Source organism: Bos taurus, chromosome 14 (genome assembly GCF_002263795.3).
Source record: "Bos taurus isolate L1 Dominette 01449 registration number 42190680 breed Hereford chromosome 14, ARS-UCD2.0, whole genome shotgun sequence".
In the NCBI taxonomy this organism is placed as follows: Eukaryota; Metazoa; Chordata; class Mammalia; order Artiodactyla; family Bovidae; genus Bos; species Bos taurus.
In genome coordinates, this window is record NC_037341.1 from 15,237,030 (window position 1) to 15,264,439 (window position 27,410).

Sequence of the window (27,410 nt, forward strand, 5' to 3'; positions counted from 1 at the left end):
TCCAGTTAAAGAAACACTGTTCATTCAAAAAGTGAATGTCACAATAACCTGTATTAGACACAGCTACCTTTTCTCCCCTAAAGCCCACTGTCTTCACACACCACAGTTGCACGTGTTCTCAACAATCCCCCATGAATGACTCCTAGCTCTTCTTCCCGTGTGCATCTTACTATCTTCCTGTCTTTTCCATCATCTTAAAATTACCCAAGAACTGGTCTAGCAAGACAAGGTCCATCCTTGAAGGATGGAGGAGGATAAGAGCCTAAGTACTCCAAGTTAGAAGAATCCTCTTTAATGAGCAGAGGGTGGGAAAACAAATGAGAACACTCATCATATTTCAATCATTATTTACACTGTCATCACACAGTCAAGGAAAAAAACCATAATTAAAATAACCTAATTTTGAAATCATGGTCACTGTAAGCTTATGCCATGAATATCTAGGGACTGTGTTTATGGGTTGCACACAGACTTATTCTGAATTTTCTAGGGGTAACACTTGTCAAATGATCTGGTGAAAAGAAGTAGATGGACTAAATGACCATGTTATCCAACTCGCACAGCTAGTGAATATGCAACAGGACTGGGGTGGGTGGGAGAGGTGTCTCTGAGTGTGAGTTCCTGTTTATCTTAGGAGGCTCAGAATATCAATTCAAATGCTACCACCAAAGATATGGTCACTAGAAGCAGCTAAAGAAGTTTTTGTAGTTGTTTTTGTCCTTAGAGTATATCTCACACATGATGTATAATCAAATCAGTGAGTTGTAAAGAACTAGCTCCTGTCTGATTATACCACCAACTAGACGCTCATTAGTTTCACCTAGTTCACTGCACTTTTCACATTTATGAATTGCTTTTTACATTGTTTTATATCAAATGAAATATCAAAATTTAATTTCCTAATATAAAATGTTTACAAGGTCCCAAAGTCAAATGTGCAAAACTTATTTTTCATTTATTTTATACTTGGTTTCATGTGACCACACATTGGTGCTTTTAACAGCTTCCTTCCACCCAGCAGTGTGGTTACCGATGTCTTATAAAAAGCCTCTTTAGCAACTCACACATCGATGCTTCTGTTATGTTCTCCAGCTGCCAGCCCCCTACATCTGGTTCAAACACTCTTCTCGTAGGAGGGAGAAGGGGAGGAGTGATGATGAGGGCAATGGCAATAATAACAATAGCAAAACCTTAAGGAAGTGTTTTCTGTTTGCTAGCTACTGTGCTAAGCTTTTCCTTGGATTAATCTATTTTATCTTCCTATTTATTTGCTGGATAGTGTTATTCTCCCTATTTTACAGAGAAGAACACTGAGGAATTGGAGATAGTAAGTGGCAGTATCAGGATGAAGCCCAGGTCTCCAAGGACTTCCATATTTCTTAGAAAAGATCTGATGTGTTATTTCTCAAATTATAAAAACAATATATTAAAATTTGCATACTTCTTGTAATCAGTAAAACAAAACAGATGTTGGCATTCTGACAGGTGTGAGGTGATATTTCATTGTGGTTTTGCTTTGCATTTCCCTGACAATTCGCAATGTTGAGCACATTTTCATGTACCTGTTGGCCATCTGCATTTACTCTGTAAAAAAATATCTTCTCAGGTCTTCTGTCCATTTTTTAATCAGTTTTTTTTTTTGAGTTATATGAGCTATTCATATATGTTGGTATTAATTCCTTCTGGGTCATATCATTTGCAAATATTTTTTTCCATTCAGTAGGTTGTCTTTTCATTTTATGGATGGCTTCCTTGGCTATGCAAAAGCTTTTAAGTTTAACTGAGTCCCAAGTGTTTATTTTTGCTTTTATTTCCTTTGCTTTAAGGGACAGATCCCCCAAAATCCTGCTGCTATTTATATCAAAGAGTGTTCTGCCTATGTTTTCCTCTAAGAGTTTTGGAGTATCCAGTCTTACATTTTGATAATCCATTTTGAGTTGGTTTTTTTTTTTTTTGGTTTTGTTTTGGCCATACCCTGTGGCATGTGGGATCTTAGTTCCCCAGCCAGGGATCTAACCTGTGTCCCACCTCAATGAAAGCATAGAGTCTTAACCACTGGACCACCAGAGAAGTCCCATTTTGAGTTTATTTTTGTATATGGTGTTAGAGAATGCTCTAATTTTATTCTTTTACATGTTGCTGTCCAGTTTTCCCAGCACCATTTATTGAAGAGACTGTATTTTCTCTATTGTGTGTTCTTGCCTCCTTTGTCATAGATTAATTGGCCATAAGTGGGTGGGTTTATTTCTGGGTGCTCTATCCTCTTCTATTGATGAAATAACAAATGTTGGCAATGTTGGCAAGAATACAGAGAAAAGGGAACCTGTGTACACTGTCAGTGGGAAGGTATTAATAAATTGGTTCTGTCACTGTAGAAAACATTATGGCATTGTCACAAAAAACTAAAAATAGAACTACCATCAGATCAGATCAGATCAGTCGCTCAGTTGTGTCCGACTCTTTGCGACCCCATGAATCACAGCACGCCAGGCCTCCCTGTCCATCACCAACTCCCGGAGTTCACTGAGACTCACGTCCATCAAGTCAGTAATGCCATCCAGCCATCTCATCCTCTGTCGTCCCCTTCTCCTCCTGCCCCCAAGCCCTCCCAGCATCAGGGTCTTTTCCAATGAGTCAACTCTTCGCATCAGGTGGCCAAAGTACTGGAGTTTCAGCTTTAGCATCATTCCTTCCAAATAAATGCCAGGGCTGATCTCCTTCAGAATGGACTGGTTGGATCTCCTTGCAGTCCAAGGGGCTCTCAAGAGTCTTCTCCAACACCACAGTTCAAAAGCATCATATGACCCAGAAATTCCACTCTGGGGTATATATCTGAAAAAAAAAACAAAAACACTAATTCAAAAAGACACATGTACCCTAATGTTCATAGCACCATTATTTATAATTCACAAGATATGGAAGCAACCTAAGTGTCCGTCAACAGATGAATGGACAGTTGTTTCATATATATGTATATATAAATATAGAGAATAGAATACGACTCAGTAATAAAAAAGAATGAAACTTTGCCATTTGCAGCAACGTGGATGGACTTGGCGGGCATTATGCTAATTAAATAAGAGAAAGACAAATACTCTAAGATATCATTTATCTATGGAATCTGAAAAAAATACAACAAACCAGTGAATATAAAAAAAAAAAGCAGACCCTCAGATATAGAGAACAAACTACTGGTTACCAGTGGGAGGAGGGAAGGGACAAGATAAAGGACTAAGAGGTTCAAAGTATTAGGTATAATATGAGCTATACTGTAAAGGTGGGGGATATAACCAATATTTTATAATAACTATAAGTGGAGTATAACCTTTAAAAATTGTGAGTCACTATATTTTACATCTGTAACATATTATACAGCAACTACAATAAACAAACAAAAAGTGAAGTGAAAGTCATTCAGTCATGTCCGACTCTTTGCGACCCCATGGACTATACAGTCCAGGGAATTCTCTAGGCCAGGATACTGGAGTGGGTAGCCTTTCCCTTCTCCAGGGGATCTTCAAAACACAGGGATCAAACTCAGGTCTCCCACATTGCAGGTGGATTCTTTACCAGCTGAGACACAAGGGATGCCTAAGAATACTGGAGTGGGTAGTCTATCCCTTCTCCAGCAGATCTTCCCAACCCAGGAATTGAACCAGGGTCTCCTGCATTGCAGGTGGATTCTTTACCAGCTGAGCCACCAGGGAAGCCCAAGTTTCTCAGTTGTGTCTGACTCTTTGTGACCCCATGGACTGTATAGTCTGGCCTTAATTTGCCAGGCCAGAATACTGGAGTGAGTAGCCTTTCCCTTCTCCAGGGGATCTTCCTAACCTAGGGATTAAACCCAGGTCTCCCACATTGCTGGTGGATTTTTACCAGCTGAGCCACCAGGGAAGCGCAAGAATACTGGAGTGAGTAGCTTATCCCTTCTCCAGGGGATCTTCCTGAACCTAGGGATCAAACTGGGGTCTCCTGCATTGCAGGTGGATTCTTTACCAGCTGTGCTGGTAAAGAAAAAACTCCCTTTTTCCTGCTGCCCTTTAGTCCCTGGTACAAGTCCCATGGCCAGGCACATGTCTTTCCACATCTCTCTCCTTGTTCATCCATCTAAAAGCATAGACACATGTAGACAGGGTTTTTACTTTATTTGCTGTGAATGAAATAGAAGGATATCACAGAATTTTCTGGACAATTACATATCTATTATACCTACATATCAGTAAATATAGATGTAAAATTTCCCCTGATGTCCTATCTTCCATACAAACACATACAGAAATTTGAAAAATGGAGATCAAATCAAGCATGGAGCATTTTCTCAGCCAGATTTTACTTTTTCTTTTCATGAAAGTGAAAGTGAAGCTTAAAGCTGCTCAGTCGTGTCCGACTCTTTGTGACCCCATGGACTCTACAGTCCATGGGAATTCTCCAGATACTGGAGTGGGTAGCCTTTCCCTTCTCAATCCAGGAATCAAACCCAGGTCTCCCATATTTCAGACATATTCTTTACCAACTGAGCTATCAAGGAAGTCCATATCTGCACCCATTTCACATGTGCATCACCACCCCCTCCCACATACGTATAAAAAATCCAGATTAACTATTAATGTGATTCCTTCTATAGTCTCCATTTCAACTAAACCATATATAAATATGTAAAAATATACATACATGCATAGCTTTTTGTCATTGTCTATTTTATAGAAATAAGATGAATATACACATTTCTTTACATATGGCTTTCCCTGGGAATATCTCATGGAAATCCCTCCAAGTCAACTAGTATGACTCATTTATTTCTTCAAGTGGCTATATTACATGTTTAGCTATGCCAAAATCTATTCAGCCATTCCCATGGTGATGGGCCCATTTGTTTCTATTTTTGTCACTGTAAACCACTAACTGCAATATACTATTGCTGGACAGAATATCCTTGTACATAAAACTTTGTGCTTCTCTAAGGTGAAATTAATTTCTGTATAAAAATTAACTTTATATAAGGAAGATTTTTTTAAATGCCATCTGCCCTTATTGTCAATAGAACATACATTATGTGATACTTAATTATAACAACAAAAAAAAAACCCAGTGCTTTTATTTTTTAACCCCAGTGTTTTTATTTTTTAACCCCAATGCTTTTGCAGAAATGAAGGCAAGAAAAATAAATGGTATAGACCAGCTGTATAAGAATTTATGAATTATGTATATGCCTTTATTTTATTATCTCAACACCATCAGCCCCTCAACATAATACCTGAACATTTGCAATATTAATTATAGTTAGACATCTTTGATATTTTGCCTTCTTTTAGTCACACAAAATGCACAACTTTTCATGTATATTTTGACTTTTCATTGTAAAGATGTATTTGCCAATGGAAAAAGAGACAGCATTTTATTTAACAGTTTGCTGGCTAGCTTGTTTTGTGACTTGAATTATTTAGACATATGGTAAGTGGGCCTCAACTTGTCCTCCTGCCCAGGCCCTGCAAATGTTCCTGAGGGGCGGCTCTGCTTTCAGCCCAGACTATGTTCATTTATTAATTTGTTCCTTCTTCATTCATTCAACATGTGTTTGCTTAACCTTTTTAATGAGCCAAGCAGTGTGCTAACTTCATATATTCCACAAAACTCTACTGAGTGTCATTAGAGTTCTGAGGACTTAGGACTCAGCTGGTACTAAGGGTAATCTGATTGAAATGATACAATTGTAATTGGAAAGAGTTTGGCCCAGTGATAAAAAGATGGAAAAACAAGGAAATGATTCAAAGACTGTGATAAGTGCTCAGGAAGGTGCATACATAGTGCATTGAGCACAGAGAGGAGAGGATACCTTAACCTGGGGACATTAGGGACAACTTCATAGAGGAGGAAGTGACATTTTGGGTGGGACTTAATGCATGAGTTCAGCTACAGGCAGTCACTGGGTCAAAAATAAATATGATATAGGATATATAGATATTTATAACATGTTCTTTATAATAATAACAGCATTTATTTATAACAATGTATATCTGTTGTTTGGAGAAGGCACTGGCAACCCACTCTGGTACTCTTGCCTGGAGAATCCCATGCCGGAGGAGCCTGGTAGGCTGCAGTCCATGGGGTCGCTAAGAGTTGGACACAACTGAGCGACTTCACTTTCACTTTTCACTTTCATGCGCTGGAGAAGGAAATGGCAACCCACTCCAGTGTTCTTGCCTGGAGAATCCCAGGGACGGGGGAGCCTGGTGGCTGGCATCTATGGGGTCGCACAGAGTCGGACACGACTGAAGCGATTTGGTGGCAGCAGCAGCATATCTGTTGTTTAGTTGCCAAGCTGTGCCTGATTCTTTTGAGACCCCATGGACTGTGTAGCCTGCCAGGCTTCTCTGTCCACGGGATTTCCCAGACAAGAATACTAGAGTGGGTTGCCATTTCCTACTCCAGGGGATCTTCCCCACCCAGGAATCCAAACTGCATCTCCTACATTGGCAGGTGGTTTCTTTACTACTGAGCCACAACTTACGTATATTTAAAATTATGATGTAATACTATATAAATATGTTTACTATAAGACAGTATACAAATACATAGCAAATGTGTGTAACATATAGTCTATATAAATGTGGGGCCATAGAAAAAATATCAGCAGAAAATTAAGCCTAACATGGGGAAGCATTTCCTCTTTAGAATCTTGTCACTCTATGTCGCTGAGACCTGTGGAGAAGGGCAGGGATCCTTGAGGGTGAAGGAAGGACACAGATGAAGAAATCAACAGCTTGAGGAAAGGGACAGTAGCTGGTGGGACTGATTGCAGTAGGGGCTGAATCTCTTGGGTGTGAAGCAAAGTTCTGTCCACATCGGCAAAATGATAAAGATGGAGCAACTGGCGGGTGAACGAGGCTCTTGTTCGTTTCAGCCACTGAGATGATTCACCCCAAAGCCCACCTCAAGAGCAGGCTGATGGGACCCACATGTCACGTACCGGCGCTGGCCTGCTGAGCTAGCTAAGGCTCTCTACGCTCCACCCTACCCCCCCGGGTGATTCCAGATGCTGCAGCACACCCACGACAGGGCGTTTGCCTGTAGGTGTTTTTCTGACCCCATTACCTCAACCCAGGATATTCTCCAAAGCTATTATTGCCCAGAGCACCTATGTCTCACGCCCCCATGGTTCAGTGATCTCACCTCTCCAAGATGGCCACCAAGGTGGACCAGGGAAACCCCTGCCCTGGGAAATCCATATGGAGTCAATGCTGACTCCAAATAGAAAATTGCAACCAATAACTGCATTTTCCTCAATTGCAATATGGAATCCTCCCCATTCTGGCTTTATTTTCCACATTTACATTTGCAAATGAGACTGACCTTAAACAATTTCCAAGCAAATTAACAGGGACAATGTTGGGCAGGGGTGATGAGGATGTAGTTTTTTCACTTTTACATCCACAGTGACCAAATAAACGTTAGTGCAAGTAGATGAACCTGGAAGCCCCATCCAGTTGAGAACCCATCCACTTTCACGTTTCATAGATTTCCTCAACATGCCACCCAATCCTCAGCACATTTGGTAAACAGGAGGCCATGACACTCCATCCTGGTCTCCCTTATGGACTGAGACCCTCCCTCCCAGAGATATGGCGAGTGCTGAGAGCCCCTCCTGCATAAAAAGGGTCGCCATTCTGGTGGCAGCTTACATCCTGTGACTGGTCAATTCACGGAGATGAATCATGCCTGTTGCTCTTGTCCCAGTGCCGAGACCCTTTGGTCCTGAGAGTCCCATGGGATTCACTGAGGCTTGTGTGGTGACTGCATGTACACAGGCCAGCAACTCCTTTTGCCCAATGCCACTTTTTTCTCTTCCTTTTGGAAGCCCTTGACCCTCAGAGCTCTCTTCAATTTGTTTCCATTTTAGAGTCTGCTTCCCAAGGAACCCAACCTGGGACAACCTGTGGCAGGACAGTCTGAGGAGTGGTCTTAGAAAACAGCCTCTGAGAGCCCCATCCTGGGAAAAGGTGGAGCCGTGACCCCCTGGCACATGTGTACCAATGCAACTGTTAACACAGTTCCAGCTGCGAACTGGGATGGTTCACCACATGGGGACGACATATCAGGCTGAGAAATATGTGGAAATAGTAATATAAACACAATAAGGTAGAACTGTATGGCTGTTGATAGAGAAAATGAATGCTTTAGAAAAAAAAAAGATAAAATACGAAAGGTCGTTTATTAGCGATTAAAGGCTAAGTGTGAAAGCCAGAGGGCCTCTTGCCAGCAAATAAGAAACTCTCATCTCTCGCAGCCAAGAGGAAGATGGAGATGAGGATAAGGACCAGGGCTTAATCATAAGAGAAGTCAAGCTCCCAAGAAGGCCAAACTCCCAAATAAGGTAGGTCTACTATGGCAAAGTCAGGCTCTGATATGAAAGAATGGGACCCAGAGATAGGAACATTGATGTTGATGTATTTGAAAACATGGAATCCTCAGATACCCCAGAACCCTCTGGCCTGCTCAGAAGTTGCCCATTCCTCCCTATTCAAGACAATCCCTCAACCCAGGAGATGACTCAGAGGCCTCCCCGTTGTGTAACCTTCCCTCCTCTGGGTCTACCTCCACCTCCCTCCTGGCACAAGACCAGCAGCTGTTAGGGTAAGGTCACAACATAAACCAGACAGGGGAGTCCTGCATCAACTAAGGGAGAAATGGAATTATCCACTCAGTGAACTGGCTGATGATGCAAGACAGTGGGGACTGGATTCTGAGGCTGCTGGATATAAGGGGTCAGAATATCAGGTTGGGTAAGGTGGAGTTTATCACTGTGAGCACACCCTATCATGATATATGATTTAATAATCCATCAAGGGCTAGAAAAGATGGTACCAGCATACCACTAGAATGGCCTTTGGAAACTTGGGAAAAGCAACAGCCAACACAAGTCACACAGAAATGCCAGATTGCCATGGCAGATATGAAAGAAAGAATCAAAATCTCACAGAAGTGATCATGCTAGAAGGGATCCACTTTTAAGATCTGAAGACTTGCTGCATATAGGAAGCTCCGGCAAAGTGACAGGAAATGCTCTGGTGTAAGGATCACTGGCATTTCTGAGAAGCTCAGGGGTGACCCTCATCTGAAGACCCAAGCTGACCATAGGAGATGCTGTAACAGAACCAGGCTCCCAGGGGATAAGAGATTCTAAAATAATAAAGGTCAGGTAATGCTTAGCCAACAAAAAATGGATGCAATTATTATAATTAGTGGCAAAGTGGCAGTGCCTCCTAGGGAGTTGGGGGAGTCTAGGGTGACTGTTTTACCCAAGGACTAAGGGATGTGCAGGAATGCAGGGTGCTCGGTGTTGAAACAGAGACAGCCCTGGGAAAACCAGGATGGTTGGCCAGGCTAAGGGTGACCTATATAGAGCTATGGACACCTATGGCCATTTACTCAAGTAATCCTACCCTGAAGAAAGGCAAACATCAAAATATTTCAAGGACTGTTGGACACAGGGTCTAAGTTAATAGTATCTGAGACCTGAACTATCAGCTGATCCCTCATGAGATTCGGGGCTTATGGGGACCAGGTAATAAATTGAGTCCAGCTCAGTGTGGGTCCAGCGGATTCATAGACAAACCTAGTGGTCAGTTCCCAGATATGTAATTTTAATAGCTATACTTGGGAACTTCCCTGGTGGTCCAGTTGTTAAGAATCTGCCTGCCAATGCAGGGGACACCGGTTTGATTTCTGTTCTGAGAACACTCCACATGCCGTGCGGCAACTAAACCCATGAATCACAATTACTGAGCCTGATTGCCTAGAGCCCGTGCTCAGCAACGAGAGGAGCCACCGCGATGAGAAGCCAATGCACCGCAACTAGAGAGTAACCCCCACTCACCAAAACTAGAGAAACCCACAAGCAGCAACGAAGACCCAGAGCAGCCAAAAATAAACATAAAATTTAAAAATAAGTAATGAAAAAAATTGCTATACTTGGCAGTTCACTGAGCATCCGCAGTGATTCCTTGGTTTGTGGAGTAAGAGCTATTATAGTGGGAAAGATCCAGTGGAAGCTTTTGAAATTGACCCTCCCCCACAGCCAACATGGTTAATCCAAAATAACATTGTGTCCTTGGGAGGAGAGCAGAGATTACTGCCTCCTTAAAGACCCAAAGGCTGAGAGGCAGTGACCCTCACCATGACACCTCCAAAGCCAGATATGTCCCGGAGGACACCAGTGGCCTCCTGCAGAATAGCAACCTCAACTGCAACCGCCACATCAGAAGCAGGAGCTTAATTAGATTAGACTACATGCTCTCAGGCGCACAGTATGTTGCCACTGATCTAGCGAACGAGTTCTTTTTGATCCTTACTAGAAAGGAGAATGAAAAGTAGTTTGTATTCACTTGAAATGGACACCAGTCTCCATTTACAATCTGGTCTCACAGGAAGGAATGAAACAAGCATGAGGACAGAGCTAACATATACCAAAGTGACCTGGGCTGTCCGGACGTTTCAGTGCGTCACCCTGATTCATGGTATTGACGACATCATGTAAATCAAACCAGGTGAGGAGGAAGTGGCAAAAAATGTGGGAGATGCTGGTAAGTCACAGGTGCTCACAAAGGCAGGAAATGAGTTCTGTCACGATGAAGGGGCCTATCCCATCAGTAAAGGCTTCCCAGTTTGGAAGGCATGTGGACAGATACAACTGTCACAGCCTGAGAAGGGCAGGGTGTCCAGGGGCTCAGCCCATTTGCATGAGGGTCTGTTTCTCTGCCAGGTAAGCCAATCAGACAAGCAGAGTTGTTAGTGGAGGGTGAGGGTGGTCTGGGATGGAGGGAGAGGACTAGTGGAGGAATGGCTAGGGGTGTGAGGATTAGGTGCTATCTTGGGACAGGTGACAGTGGCAGGGGCTGCAATTCACCCCATTCACTATTCCTTTATATTAAGTAGACTCTAAGTGGCACAGGGCGGACTGTGGGGCCCTCTGAGGTGTACCAGTTGATAAGAGCTCGGCTGGGCTCCCCACTCCCCAACCCTACCGCCACAATAGTCCTTAGGTGGGGAGGGTTCCTCACCTGCGGACACAGCTCCTTCCCCGAGCAGCCTGCACGCCATGACTGCTTAACACAGGGCTCTCACTGTCCACCCTCTCTGGCTGGGCTGAGGTCATGTCATGGACCACAGCCCCACTTCTCCCCTCACCCAGTTCTGCTCCTTTCACTCCCCTACAGGCACTGATCCCCAAAACACCCCACATGCAAATATCCATCTCAGACTCTGCTTCCCATGCAACATAACCTCCAACACAGCCTCGCTCATCTAATTTTTTGTAAGAAAAGATACATTTAAAAAATATCTGAAACTTCAGCTTTTTCAATCCCCAAACATCACGTATGAAAGAGAAGCCTCTGATGCCATCATGCAGTAGACAGCACACCATTACTGGCACTTAAAGAACAAAGAAAAACTGGGGGTGGGCTGAGTGCTTCAAGTTATGTCATCGCCAGTGTGTTACCAGGCAAGGGAAACCGTCCTGTTACCCATGAAACAAGGAAAAGCAATGCATGATTGATAGGATCCTGAAACCATAAACGTGCTTCAAAGGAAAATTACAGCAACACAGGCTTCATATGGGAAACAACCAATTCCTCTTTTCCAAATCACCTCTCTTAGTCTGCAATTACCCTTGGAGGTGGGTAAGACAATCACTGTCACTTTGCAGATGAGAAAACTAAGGCTTAGCCATTTGTCCAAGATTACACAATCAATCAATCAATGGTGGAGCCGGTGAACCCAAGACATTGATTTCTGATCCTGAGGGCTCCAAGAGTCTCTCCTGTCTCCACACAGGTAAACGCCAGGACACCTGGATGCTAAGCACTGCACTAATTCCGAGCAAAACTCTATTGAATTATTTATACCCTAGAAACATACCTTATTTTTATTAGATGCTACTAATGGGAAAAGAAAAGGAATTCATTACAGAAATTACTATGCATTCTTGTTTACTGGAACATCAATTCTGTGTTTTTTAAAAAAAAAAGCCATTTCTATGAATCTGGCTCAACTACTCAAACTGCCTTGACAGAGACATGACAACCATGATGGGCTTTTATATTATCCCACTCAGTGATCTTCATATAGTGAAGATCTGGTGTTCAGGAGCTACTGGCTTACAGTGTTTTATTACATTTAAAGAAGATGTTTTATTGCATTTAAAAAAAATACCTTGTAGTGATTTACACTCTTATCAGAAGTATGTATTTATAGGGACTGTAATTAGTGAAGCACAAAAATTTATGCAGATAATAGCAATACCCAGGGACTCATGAGATTTGTCATTGTCTTATTGCTTTCTAAGCAAAAGTTTTCTACCAAATTATTTTCCCCTTAAAACATATACTTTATTTTTTTGTAATGGAAGCTGATCTTAAAAAAGATTTACTTCACAGAAATATACTTTGTACAAATATATGTAGAACATATAAATTTTCATGATAAATTATATTTCTATAAATATAAAAGTAAGTAAAAGTAAGTGTTAGTCGCTCAGTCGTGTCCAACTCTTTGTGACCCCATGGATCATAGCCCACTGGGCTCCTCTGTCCCTGGAACTCTCCAGGCCAGAAGACTGCAGCGGGTAGCCATTCTCTTCTCCAGGGGATCTTCCTGACCCAGGGATGGAACCCAAGTCTCCTACACTGCAGGAAGATTCTTTACCATCTGAGCCACCAGGGAAGCCTTAAAATTAATATGTAATTTACATATAAACATATAAATACTATATAATACCTATATATATGTTAACAGTTATTAAGTGTTTACTATGTGCAAGGCACTGCTCTAAAGTGTTAATTCATTTAATCTTCATTCATGAATAACTCATAAATAAATAAAACCCATGAATAACTCAACAGACAGTAACTCATAAATTCTGAAATGAGAATGTATTACATTTCATAGACAAAGAGAATACAGTGCTTTGTACAACGAGGAAACTGAGGCACAGCCAACTTAATGAACTTGACCGAGAGCAAACAGACGATGACTGGTAAGGCTGGGTTTCAAGGTCAGACACTGACTCCACTCTGTTCTCTGGGTGTAGAATTAAACGACTGAAGGAAAACAGGGCATCATTTCCCTAGTTGGTCTTCTCCTCAAGTCCTTCACTTTTGCTTCCAACCCAAAAATGTTTATTAGTGTGTGTATTACAGGATGAACCGTCTGGGATTTTGAACTTGTCTCTTCATAGCCCCAGGGAATTATTTTATCAACAATAGTGAAATTAACCCAGAAGCAAGTGTTCAACCAAATCGAAGGGTCAGGGAGAATTTGGGATATTTCCAATGAATCAATATGCTTACAGGTGTCAGGCAGGTGCCCTAAGTGAACAGAGCAGCTGGGTGGAGCCTGTGGCAAACAGCGGCCCTCCCAGTGACTGAATGGGGCAACTGCTCCCCCAGCCAGCCTGGAGCTGCCAGCGGCAAAAATGGGTCCACTGTGCAGAGACTTTCCCACTTTTTTCGAGAGAATCCAGAAATGTAAAGTCTCTTGACTTTTAAACATTAGTGAATTTCTCTCTCTCTCTCTTTTTTTTTTTTTTTGCAGTATTTTGTAAGCCAAACAATGCATCTGTAGGCCAGCTATGGATCACGGGCCACCATTTTGCAACTTCTGACCTGAATGAAAATTGAGAGGGAGGGTCTCCCAAGTTCAATGAATTGAGGAGCACTGGGAGAGTGATCTCATTCTCTATCTCCCTCCAGTGGCTTGAATTTCCAGTTATTAATGCATTCCCATGTTAACACTGAGTTTTCCATGTTCGTTAAAAGAATATGGCAGTGAAAGATAACTTGCTGAAATCCATCACATACTATGAAAAAAGCAACTAGACACTTCAAGCACCCCTTTTAGAAGGTGACATAAACTGTTTTCTAAACTATTTAGGGACTTCCCTGGCAGTTCCGTGGTTATGACCCCACCCTTCCAGTGCAGGCAGTGTGAGCTGATCCTTGGTTCCCTGGTCAGGGAACTAAGATCCCACAAACTCTGTGGCCAAAAAAAGCTATCTAAATGCCCAAGACTGAGGGGCCAAATGAACCAGATTCTGCATTTGGCTATGGTGCCTCAGACGTCTGTCTCCTGGGCTCAGCCAGTCTTTAGGACTCCCTCCTTCACTCACCTGACTCCATCCCTTTTTTGTGTGAGAGATAATTCTATGAATTCAGGGTTTTTTTAGTCACAAGTAACAACAACAATAACAAAAAATACTCCAAGTGGCCTCATTGAGAGAGAAACGAGAGAAAGATAGAAGGAGAAGGAGCTAGAAAGAATGCGTTGGTTCCAGAAACTGGAAACTGATCTCTGGGGAATCTAGGTCAGGTATGTCTGGATCCAGAAGTCTAGCAATCTCTGTCTCCATCCCAGCCCCATGCTCCTCTGTATTGGCTTCAATATTTGGCAGAGTCTCCCAGTGAGGTGGGCCTGGCGGCCAGCTGCAGCTCCACTGTAACTTATCCCCACTTAGCAACTCTACAGAAAGAGGTCCTCTCTTTTCCAACGCATGCCAAGTGACTGCAGCTGACACTGTGGACTTGGGCCACGTGTCTGCGCCTAAGCCAATCACATGGTGGGATGGGAGTAAGATACCCTGACTGGCTAAACCTGGGTTTCATGCCCCTCCACCCCATCCCCAGAGGCCAGAATGCAGAACCAGCTACTAAAAATTCATGAATTTAGAGTCTGATGGGTGGGGGATTCCACTGGCTGCGATGCTTCATTTTCTTCCAAGTTCTCCTGCAGTTTTTGCTGCTACTGTTACAGTGCAGTCAACACAATGCAAGCAGGCAGAGAACGCAGATTAGAAACACAGCCTCAATCTAATCTTCTCTTCCAGGCATGTCTGCCTATTTTCTCAAAAGATGTCTGCCCCCTGAGCCTGGCCTTAGCATAAGGTTCAACTTTTTATTGTGGCTTTTATGAGACTTTCTGTGATTTGAGCTCAAGCTATCTACCTCTGTCGTCTACTGAACTCTTAACAGCATCGCACCCAATGCAGCCTGATGGCACTGAAGCGCCTCCCAGTCCCTCCACAGCCCTGAACTTTTCTCCTCCCTGCCCTCTGCAGACTCTGCTCTGTTCCTGGCCTGCCTCTCCTTCCCTGCCACCTCCTGTTGCAATCCGAGCTCCCATAAAGGACCTTTGTCTTTGTCTGCTATCTGACTCCCAGCATCACTTACTGTCATAATGCTGATCTCCCCAGGGGAATTCTCCATATGATGGCTTGATGGAAAGGAACGACCAACTCCGGCTTCAGTCAAAGGTACCAGAACTTTCTCTATCGCCATCTCGGCTTGGCCAGCGGCTGATCGGGTGACTCTGCTGGCCTGTCATACATGCTGTCCTGGGCCTTTGATCTTGAGAGAGTGACCAAAGGACCTTCTCAGCAGCATCAAAGCCAGAGGAGCCCATTCCTTCTGAGTGATCTCTGCTGGCAGTCATATTCTTCATCTCTACAGCTCCTTTGATTCTGACTATTTTCCAAATCTGGTCATGTCAGCCTCCTGACATTTCTGGGAGTCCCTGATCTCCTTCCTACACTTTCCTCTTTTTTGTCTGAGATAGCTAGAGAAGCTTTCTGTTGCTTGCAACCAAGAACTCTGACACACTCCCCATAAGGCCCAATTTAAACCTGAATTTCCCACATAAAGCTTTTCTTCAAGATAGCCCTTCTTCTACATTCCCATAAATTCTCTAAACATTTTCTAAAAGGAATTTTATAAAAGAAAATCCTTGGAATTGGCTCTGATTTTGAGCTATTCACTTACATGTCAGACCCCACACCAGACAGGGAAGGAGTTCCTTGGGGACAGGTCTATATCTCTGGTGGCTCTGTATCTCCAAACCTAGCTCAGTACCTGGCATATAGTGGATACTTTGTAACTGTGCATTAAATGAGTAAATACGGTCTTAACTGAATTTATGCAATTGTTTCTTTCAGGAACACTGCACTGCTGCAGATATTTTCCTCCCATTTCTATTTAGTTAAGAAGGAACTGAAGATGGCAAGGGGAAAGAAAAGTCTTTATTATGGCGACTTTCATTTTGACCAACCATCTTCACTTTATACTCCTTCACCCTTTTTCCAGAGCGTTAAGAAGCATATCAGAGACTTCGGCTTCTTTTCCTTTCTCCTGGTGCTGCTAGCCAAGCCATGGAGTTAATGATGACAACAGTCAACATTTACGCAGTTTTTACTATCAACCAAGCCCTGGGCCAGCTGCGTTACATGCAGTGTCAGGCCACTAGGTATAATTCTGACCTAAGTAAGATTCAGGAAGCTCAAGTGATGTCTATGGCCATACCACCCTGAAGGTGCCCGATCTCATCTGATCTCAGGAGCTAAGTAGGGTCAGGCCTGGTTAGTACTTGGATGGGAGGAACCTCAAATGACTTTTTCAAAGTCACAGAACTGGCAAGAATGGAGCTGCCATGACTTGAAGTGTTTTCATCTCTCTCTGTCTCCTTATGGGTGATTCTCTCATAGCATGACATGTCTAGAAGACTGGAAGAAATGGATGGAAAAGCAAGATGATGAATAATCCTCAAAAGAAAATAATCAGCTCTTGAATGGATGAGAATTATGAAATTTTTTTGTGCTTAAGTTAAACTTTTTATGGACACATCTTTCAAGGATTTAGCCCTTATGGGACCTTCCAATTCACTAAATTTCATTTCATTTTAGCTCACATGAATAGCACATCTCCAATGTTTAAAAAACACCTGGAAAGGATCTTGAGGTAAGAATGTCATGGATACCAAGATTGACGCACCAAATTCCAGTCCTTACAAAGCTCTCTGCTGGTAGGGCACCAAGGCTACTAAAAACCCTGTCCAAAGGCCAGGGAATCCTTGAGGCACCAGCAAAGTGCTCTGGAAGCACCGAGCAGGATGAGGGCAATTCCCAAAACATGGATCAGGGCAACTTCACAGGGCCGGAGGCTGAGAGCATCTGTAGGAGAGGAGCAAAGCAGGGTGGTTAAGAGAGTGGACTCTGGAGCCAGCTGCCTGGATTCAGATTCTGTCTCCAGCACTTGCTAGCTCTGGATCGTGAGCAAGTTTCTGTGCTTCTGTTTCTTCAACTGTAAAATGGGATAATAATAATGGTACCAGCATCATTAAGTTTCTGTGAGGAGTCAACATTTGTCAAGCCTTAGAACAGCAACGTGACACCAAGTGAACACTCTGTAACTGAGAAGCTAAAGTGTAGGATGACCAGGTAGAGAAGAGCCCAGGACAGTGTCCCAGGCATGGAATCACCACTTGGCATTAGGAGGTGTGCATGGCAAGGGGCTGGAGCATCGTGCACAGAGAGGAGGGATGAGTGACAGCAGTGGGTTGAGATGGGGATGGGGGAGATGCCCAGGACGGAGATGAGCTAAACCATCAGGGAAAGGCTCGCCACGCCCCCAAAATGTGAACCCTCCTCCACATGCACAATGTAGCAACTTCTCCAGGCAGTAATCCCAATTTGGAGTCAGAGACATTTGCAGGCATGTGAGAATCTAGCTTTCTTAGTTAGGGCATAGACAGGAATAGACTCTAAGAGAGAACGTGAGTGCTCCTAAAAGGAAAACCCAGAGAAAACTATTTTGACATGAATTTTTTAAATACACTCACAGGAGGCGAGGGAGGGAGATCTGTCCTGTCTGAGGCAGCCTGCACATGTCTGAGGCATCCCATAAAGAAAAAGATTGGCACGCAGACAGGGCATGGAATCAAGAACACTAAATCACAATTCAGTTCTTGCTGTGCACCCTCAGTGAGTCACTTGAGATGTCTGGATTCTGAGCATCTCCACCCTCAAGGTGTGAGCAAAACCATCTTTCCCTGCTAGGAAATTGATGACATACAAGATTTAGCACTGAAGAGGCCTCAGAGCGCCTGCGGATAATAATACCACATGTAAATATCCCCAAAGCCCCCCTCCCACGACTACATTCAACTCGCAAAGCACAATTAATTCCTTTTGAAAGCTCTGTACATATATCCCTCTGTTCGCCCCTTTCCCGAGAGGACACAGTTGATTAATTCAGAATTTCTCAACTTCTCTGAGACCATTTAAACTTGTAAATGGTGTTTCTGTGACTCTAATCGGTTCAAGGTTATAAGGCCTGGCACACCCAGGAGCAACAAACCCACAGAACAGGTTCACCTAGTCCCAGACACCCTGAAGGATCCTGAGAGAGGCCCCTAGGACAGGCAGAATTTAATGCTCTGATTGCAGGTGTGGCAAGAAAGGGCTGTTTTTTCTCTCCTTTGGGAAACTTCCTTTTAACAAATTGACAATCTATGTACACTGTTAAAACATTATATAATACAGGGGAAAAAAAGAAGAGAAAATAAAAATTACCTACAGCTCCACCATCCATAGTTAAGCTACATAGCATATGTAACTGTTAACACAAATCTTTTGCTCACCTATTGTCATAGAGCCTTCCAGACTTCTATATAGTTATGTAAACATTTACAAGATGGAATCTCACTGACTCTCATTGATATCTTATTATTCTCTAAGTTGGCTTTTTTCAATTAAAACTATTTAATAAGCATTTCTCTGTGTCCCAGTGTGGCTTAATGTCATCATTTTTGATGGAGACTGGTGCTTCACTATAAAATCTAATAGTCAGAACCCCAGTTCAAATTGGCTTAGGCACCATCAAGGGAATTTATTGCTCCATGTAACAAAGTCCAGAGGCAGATTCTTAACATGGCTGGACTAAGATCTCAGCTTCCCCCTCAGTCCCTCTCTTCCATGTGTCTCTATTAATAGGCCACTCTCAGGTGGGCTTTGCTTAGGTCTTCCCAGCCCCACGTCCAGTGGAGGGCCTCTCTGTCCCAACTGTTCCAACCAAAAAAGTCCCTGAAGATTCTCTAACTGCCAGAGCTTAGCCATGTGCCCATCCCTGAATTCATCACCATGCACTACGGTCAGGGGCCGGAAGGCTCCCACTGGCCAGGACTGTGTTCACATGGCTTCCTGTGGAGCTGGGTTAGGGATTAGCCCCTTCCAGTGCCAAGAAAACAGCTGATTCTCAAGTAAAATTGGGTTGCTATTCCTGTAGGGAAAAGAACAATTGCGAGACTGACCAAAACAGGTAATGTTTACTATAAAATCACTCTCGTTTATTGAGAATTTCATATAGGTCTAGCACTATGCTAGACACTTTATAGTATTTAATATAATCTTCAAAAAATCTTATGAGTCTGGGGTCATTGTTGTCATCATTGTTTTATGAAATTAGATGCTCAGCAAGGTTAAACAGTTATCCCAAGGTCAGAGAGTGAGCAGGAGTAGGGTAAGGTCCTAGGTTGTCTGACCCTGGAGCCAGTCTTTGCAAATGCTCTCTTTTCAGCAGACTATGGTATATTTGACCAGTCCCTATCTGAACAGGGCTTCCCTGGTGGCTCAGATGGTAAAGTATCTGCCTGCAATGCAGGAGACCCAGGTTCAGTCTCTGGGTTGGGAAGATCCTCTGGAGAAGGGAATGGCTACCCACTCCAGTATTCTGGTCTGGAGAATTCCATGGGCAGAGGAGCCTGGCAGGCTACGGTCCATGGGGTCGCAAAAAGTCAGACATGATTGAGTGACTAACAGTACCCCGACAATGCCGAAAAGCTGTTGACACTGAATACCAGACAGAGTAAGCTGGAAAGATCAGAGAAGTGGTCAGGGAGAGCGATGGATAAAATGAAGATTGTAGTCGAGCTGCAAATACTGACGATTAAGTTCTAGGGTATGATTATGGCCGTGGATAACTGAGATATAAGGTCCTTGGAGGAGGGGCGATCAAGAAACTGAGAGGCTAGGGCACTGAAAGCATTATTTATCAACCGGACACTGAACTCACCTCAAGTTAGGCTAGGAGCAGTGGCGGAGGGGATGACAGTGGGCTAAGAATTAGAATCCTCAGGGAATTATGGGAAGTCACCTGGGTCTGGTGAAGACTACAGCCAGGAGGGTGGTGACTGGTGTTATCTCTTCACATGACCTTCAGGTTGGTCCCCAGGGAATCACCAGGTCATGGTTAGAGAAAGAGGATAAGAAAAAGAAAAGGTTTGATGATACAAAAGATTTTGCTGATTATAATTCTGCTGGATTTCAGAAGATGCACTGAGAAGCGGGAAGATGGCAGATGGGGCAAAATCGAGGACTATACCGAGTGTGGGCGATACCTGGGAATTTGGATCTTTGTGGAGGGCATCTTATAAGTAGGGCTAAGAACAAGATACATGATGGGTGAGTCCTAACGATCTTCAGGTCGTGAGCATGAGGCTGCAAGTGCTGCTGGGGAGGAGATGATGAGAGCTCTAGATCTCCCTTCGACTCCTTCCAACAGAGGTGCCTTATTTTTCTTATTTATGGACTACTCAACAGCCCTTCATTACAGCTGTCTCCCATTTCTCTAGACCTAACGCATCCTCAGTACAGCAAGACTGCATTAGAAAGTCTTGACCAAAAGTCAAAATCCTAGCATCAAGCTTTGGTCAAAATAGGTAATGATATGAGAATCTATATAGCATATAAAAATATAAAGTATCAGGCTTTTTGCACTTAAGAACTTTTAAACACTGAGGCATAATTCACAATAATAAAATTCAGCCTTTAAAGCATGTGATTAAGTGGGTTTTAGTATACTTGTAAGGTTGTGCAAGCATTCCCGCCATCTAATTCCAGAACCTTTTCATCATGCCAAAGAGAAACCCCATACTCACGGTCCCTCCTCATCTCTGCTCCTCTTAGCCCCTGGCAACCTCTAATCTACTTTCTGTCTCTGTGGATTTGTCTATTCTGGACAGTTTCTAAAAATAGGATCACGTAACTCATGCGACTGCCTTCTCTGGCCTACCATCGTGTTTCCAAGGTTCATCCGCGTTCTGGCAGTGTCGGTACTTCGTTCCCCTCGAGGCTGAGTAATACTACACAGTACAGGTATACCACACTCTGCTCACCCACTCATCAGCTGACGGCCACTGGGCTGTCTCCACTTTAGGGCTGATGTGAATAATGGTGCTATGAACATTCACATGCAGCTTTTCACGTGGGCATGTGTTTTCAGTTCACTTGGGCATATGCCTACCCTGAGAACTTGGTGCCTAGCTGGAGAAGGAGTCTAAGGAACTAAACTCAAGTCTCACAAATAACGTGAGATTCCCTTCCCTCAAGAAATATATTCTTGAGATAATGACTGATCATTATGGAGGGAAGTTCAAGGTTCCAATCCACTACCAGAAAGAAAGTCTTACCTTGAGCTGATCACTTGTTTACACAGAGTACAGACGAGGATGAGGCATGTCCTTCTTTTGTTACTGAATCATGTACCTGTCAATGCAAAGTCCAGCTTGGATGGGCCTCTTGGAGCCCATCTGGTGGGCTGTAACACCCCTCTACCTTTCCTCCACAGACCTCCCCTTCAATTAATAAATATTAATTTAGGTGCTGGAGAGACAGTGAAGAACATAATAAATATAGTTCTGCACTCATGGAGCCTACAGTCTAGTGGAGAAGAGAAAGATTAACCACATGCTTACATCCGATGAAGGTTCATGGACTAGAAAGGAGAATTAAGCAAGGAAACCTGGCATCAACTGGAAACCTCAGCCAGAGAGTCCAGGGCTGTGTGAAGGACTTGCTCCCGGTATCTTGTTTCTACTTGTCTCTCTTGAGTTGTTATCTTTACTTTCACAGGGTGTAACATGGGCAGCTCTGAGCTCTAAACCTTGCATTCAACTCCACTTTGAAAATCTCAAGAAAGCCTCTCACTGGACTGTGTCCTGGGGAAGACAGTAAAGTCCTCTAATTGTCTGTAGCTCACATGCCACCTATGTTCTTAGAAGGGTAGGAAATGCTACCCAAGGAAGGAAAGGAGGAATGAGGAGACAAAACAATAAATGCCTACTGCATGGCTGATCCTATTTTTCTAAGCAGGGTTGGGAAGGAATGCATGACCAGAAAAAGTATAGATCCTGAAAGGCATCAAAACCACAGAAATGGGTGAAGCTAGATTATGTAGAACTCTTTTTGCCATGAAAGAAGCTTGAACTTTACCTCATTGGCCTTGGGAATTTACTGAAAAGTTTTAAGTTTTAGGGAGGGATATGTATTTCAGAATTACCAACATTGAAGACAGGAAGAAGTGTTTAGGGGGCTTTTGTAACTGCCCATGTGAGAGATGATAGGGTTGGAGCCAAGGGAGAAGAAATTATGAAGAGAGAACAAATGCAGAATATGTTGGGGGAGGTGGCTTAAAGAGCCCCTAGATGTGATGGATGAAGGAGAGGGAGGAGCCAGGCAAACACTTGCTCCCATTTGATAGGCCGTCAAGTCAACCTGTGATGAACTTCCATCTCAAGACAATTCAAACCTGTGCCAGAAGGAGTTGTGGCTGCAAATAAAAAAACAAAGACATGCTCTCTGCCCGCCCCTCCCCCCCAAAGAGCTCCCTAACTATTAGGAAGCTAAAGTAAGTTATGGGAAATGCACAATGTAAGGCTGATTAAGTCAAATGTAGTCAGTGAGACTGGGAGGAAAGGATTCTCTCATTTTGTTCGCTGATGGGATCAGACATAAAAGAAACACAGCTGAGATGAGTTTTAAAGCATGGAAGCATTCCTACAGGTGGGGAGTTGGTAGGGGGCCTTTCTAACAGGAAATAGCGTGAGCAAAGACATGGGGATGGAAAAACACATGGCATGTTTGGAGAGCATGCAATGACTCATTTGACTGGCTGTCAAGAAATTGTGAAACAGAAACCAGTAGGGTGAGGATACAGGGTAGGGTGGTTGTTAGGTTTTTTTCAATCATCCACACGTGGTTAAGCTATTAGTGGAAAGAGGAATTTAAGTACTGTAAAGGAGACCACTTAGGGGAAAGATAAATTTTGTTTGGAACATGTTGCATTTGAGGTACCTGTAGGACATCCAGTGGAGATACCCAGTGAGCAATTACTGTGGTCTCTTCTGAGGGGTGAAGGCTGAACTATTGGATCTGTGGGATGTGTGGCATGGTGCATGTGTGGTATGCTGTATGCATATGTTGTAGGTGTGTGTGCATTCATCTGTTTTTATCCTGATTCATTCAAATAGTGATTTGAGTGGCATATGCACATTTGCACAACAAAATTGTTAAAAATTCTATAGCAGATAAAGGAAAACACAAGAACACAAATTAAAATTAAAGCCACAAGGTTAACATATAACTTTTATGTCATAGTTCCTATAGAGGGAAAGAGCAAATTCGGCTTTGAACTTCCTAGCAGCCAAAGCAAAGCAGGAAACATAATTAGTTGTAAGATTTCTAATGGACAAGAAATACATATTTGTAAATCTTCTAGGCAGAAGCAGAGTTGAGGACTCTGATGCATTTATAACACAACTCCAAAAGAGATACCCGATGCTCTCTTCTCCTGGGGCTCCTCTCATTCTAGGGCACATCTATCTTGAAGTTATATGTGGACCAGAGCTTTGCTCTGTCCAATGAAACATGACCACAAGCAGCTTGTCATTTAAATGGAAAATTAAAGGGCCAGTGTGCAAGTCTCTCTTTGCTCTTTCCCATACCACAGTGACTGAGACTGTGAAAGAGGAGGGAATATAGACCAAAAGGGAAGAAAAGAGGAAGGAAAATGGACTGACAACATCCAATGTATGAGAGGAGAAGCAAACAAAAAAGAATGGAAAGAACAACGAGATATCCAGAAGGAAGACCATGAGAATCACAGTATCCCAAGAACTAAGATGAAGGCTTTTTCCAAAGGGAGAGCCATAGAGGGATCAAAATCTTGCTGACAATCCAAAAGTGATAGAACTAGAATTTGATTCCTGTTCTTAACAGCATGAAGATCCTACTTGCTACGTTCAGTTTCCTTCTGAGGAGACGGGAACTACAGGCTCTACCATGTCCCAGCTGTACCACCTCATGCACAGTGAACCCACAGCTGACTCACCTGTAGGTACCCCTCATGCAATATTCTGAGGACAAGATCAGATAATGCCCACAATGTACAGAGTTTCTGTTTCTGTGCTTTGAAGATCTGGTATTTGCAAATGTGATTTGAATATTCTTTTTTTTTTTTTTTTTTTACCTTCTGAGCCCTAGGAAAGGGAAAGCAAGGTTCAGATGCCCCTTCCCAGAAACCACATCACCAGACTGGAATCCACAGAAGGCCTGGGGCCATGGCCTCTGGCAATGCTCACTTAACCTACATGAGGAAGATGGAATGAAATCACAGCACTTGCCGAGATCCACCCCTGCAAGAGCCGAAGGACAATCTCTTGGCAGGAGAGGAAAATAATCTTTAATTCCTCAACCCCTTAGGTACCAGTTTGACCAAATGCCCTGCTTTATGAAATAAAAGCGATGATCTGGCAAAAAGCAATTTTAAAAGACCGAGTGACAAATACGAAGAAAAACAATCACCTACTGAATGCACTGTCCCAGGAACTCCCAAGCACCTCTTCTGTCTAGGGCTGTGATTTGAAAGTCATCTGATATTCAGGTGATAGCTGTCTTTCCTCATGTCTGTCAGACTGTCTGGTTTCCTTCAGTGGCTGCAAACTCACCCTCCTACCTGTGTTCAACTTAGGTTTTCACTTAGGCAAGAGACTTTGGGAACTGGTGCATTTGAGGTACAGAATACTACTTATGTTAGATCAGCCTGAGAATGGAAATATGTATGAAAGATAATCTAGATCTACTATATTTTCAGAGGTAGTCAAAGTGCTCATCCAGTCTGCACTTGAATACTTCTAATGACCAAAGAGCTCACTACCTATCAAAGAAGAGAAGTCCTCCAGGCGGCGTCCCCACTCGAGCCGTATTGCCACCTGCAGGCTCTGCCGTTGAAATTCCTTCCTCCTGAAACCTCAGCCCTCGGCCAGCATACTGTGCAGTCATGCTTCTCCCCAACATGGGAGCCTTTCTTTCCCCTCAATATAATGCTACTCAGTTTAGCATTTATATGACAGCATTTATTGACATCTACTACATGCCAGGCAAAATTCTAGGCTTTAGATACAAAGACAATTCTGCCCTCAAAGTTAATAGCCCAAGCACTGCAGTTAAAATTGAATTTAAATCCTGCTTATAAGATGTGTGACTTTGCCATCGGTTACTGGACCCCTGAGTTCTACTTTCCACTTCGGTAAAATGGGTGGGACAATAGTTTCTATTTCAAAGGGCTGATGTGACATCTAGATGAAATAACAACATGAAGTTACTACCAGAGTGCCCGACACAAGGTCAGTGCTCTGTGTGCTCAGTCACTCGGTCATAGCGTTTTGTTAGTGATGGTTAATGGATGCTAGGACACCGCTTGGAACCTTCCTAACTTCCCAGCTAACACACGTGTATCTGAGACTTGGCTCAGGCATCACCTGCTCGGGGAAGCTCTGCCCCAGGTCAGGGTGTTGCCTAATTTCACAGGTTTACAGTGCTGTCTGCCTTTCTTAAAGCATCTGCAACTGTGGCTTCACCTGCATCCATCTGACTCTTCTAACTTATGTCTGTCCCACACCTGCTCCCACCGCCCCCATCCCAATCAGACTGTCAACTCTGTGAGGACAAGGATCCGGCCTGTTTTTACTGACAATTCTATCCCTCAGACATTGATTTCTAAGCGCTAATAGATGCCCAGTAAGTATTTAAAGAAAGAAAAATAAATGAACAAATAATCTGTAATATTAAACACATTCTAATGACACTGAAGTATTATACTGGAAAAAAAACTTTCAGCCTCTAAGAAAAACATTAACAGCTATTAAGGAGATGGAATAGATGGGATAGGATCAGTAACTTCATCCTGACCCCCTGGAAGAGACAGTTCACAGCAACACATAGAGCAGGAAGAAGCTTATAGCTCATTAGAGTAGGCCTTTTAAGAGAAGGTAATAATGGCTTGTATCTATGTGTACTAAAGGCTTTATACGTATTAATTTATTTAATACTTACAATTCAATAAGATGGTAACTATGCAGAGGGGTTAAGTAATCTGTCCGAGGTTAGCGTGACATGATTATGCTCCCTTCAGGGTCTCTCCATGTACTTGGGTCTTCTCCATGACCTCCCAAATTCTGACTATTAGTAACCAGAGACTCAGCCACTTCAGTAAAAAGTGGTTTCATTTCCTATGCTCATGAGGGCATCAGTGCTCAGATGGCCCTGGACTATTTCTATCTCATTGCTTCTCACATCCTAGTAGGGAAGACCTCCAATATCCTCTCTTCACTCAAAGACCCTTTTCTAACTTCAACAGAGTTGCTTCCATCACTCCATTGTCATTCTTTACAGATACTCATGGAATTAGATGATTTTAGATGCTGTCTTCAAGATCATTTAAGGTAACCCTCCCCACCCCACCCCCATTGAATTCAGTGGTCTACTGAATGGTAAGAGTGGTTATCAACCTCTATTTGTATACTGCCAGTGATGGATAATTCATCAAACCCAAGATGATATATTCCGTTACTGTCTGTTGGAAAGATCTTTCTTTACCAGAGTTAAAACTTGACTCTCTATAATTTCTCCTGTTTGGCAGTCATGAATCAAGCAGTAGAGAATATTTTATCACTAAAATTGCTTAGGATTTCTCTTGTGCAATGCTAATAAAAACATATCAACTTTTCATGAGTTTTCATCATTAAGTTCTCCGCAGACAACCCCCCACCTTGTTGCCTATGCTTAGAGGCCCTAACCCACCAGGGCTCACCAGTCCTAGTCCCACCTCCAGGGGCCACTCCATAAGTCTCTCTACCTTCCTCACGACAGCTCTTTACGTGTGGAAGGTAGCTGTGTGGCCCCCTAGTCTTTTACTTGGTTCTTCCTGATAAGTGGTGATCTGGGCTCCACTGCTTAGGAGCTGGGCAAACTCAGCAAGTTGCTTAATCTTTCTGGGCCTCGGTTTCCTCATTTAAAAAGGAGGCACAGGTCAAATCAGCCACGCGCTGCATGGAAAATGGGAAAGTGCTGTGCGCACGCTTGTGACTGTTCTCGTGCCGACCATCTGGGGCTCCAAAAGGAAGTGGCCTTGGGAGTGCCAGCAATGAGGGTGGATGCCCAACCCAGAAGGCGACATAGCAGGGGCTGATCAGGAAATTATGAACCCAAGATCATCAGACCAATAAACAAAGGCAGGATCTGACCCACGGGGACTTTCTCGTGCCCACGGTCACACAAGCTGACAGGCATTCGGCACTGTGCTGTAAACACTTTGCGTGCATTAGTTCACCAATGCCTCGCAACAGCTAAGAGGGAGGGTGACTGTTACCCCATGAGGCAGATGGGGAAACGGAAGTGCAGACAGGCTAAGTGCTTTGCCAAGGCTGCACACTCTGTGTTAGACTAAGGATTGGAGCCCAGGCTGTCTGGTTCT

At 43.3% G+C, this 27,410-nt stretch overlaps 1 long non-coding RNA gene across 1 annotated transcript; it reads right to left on the minus strand.

The window, feature by feature from the left end:
- Positions 1-276: 276 nt before the first annotated feature.
- On the minus strand, positions 277-26,313 carry LOC132342187 (uncharacterized). The gene is made up of 2 exons (XR_009490462.1): positions 25,991-26,313; positions 277-2,832 (listed from the first exon to the last, which is right to left on the minus strand). It is a non-coding gene; the product is annotated as an uncharacterized lncRNA (long non-coding RNA).
- Positions 26,314-27,410: the final 1,097 nt, after the last annotated feature.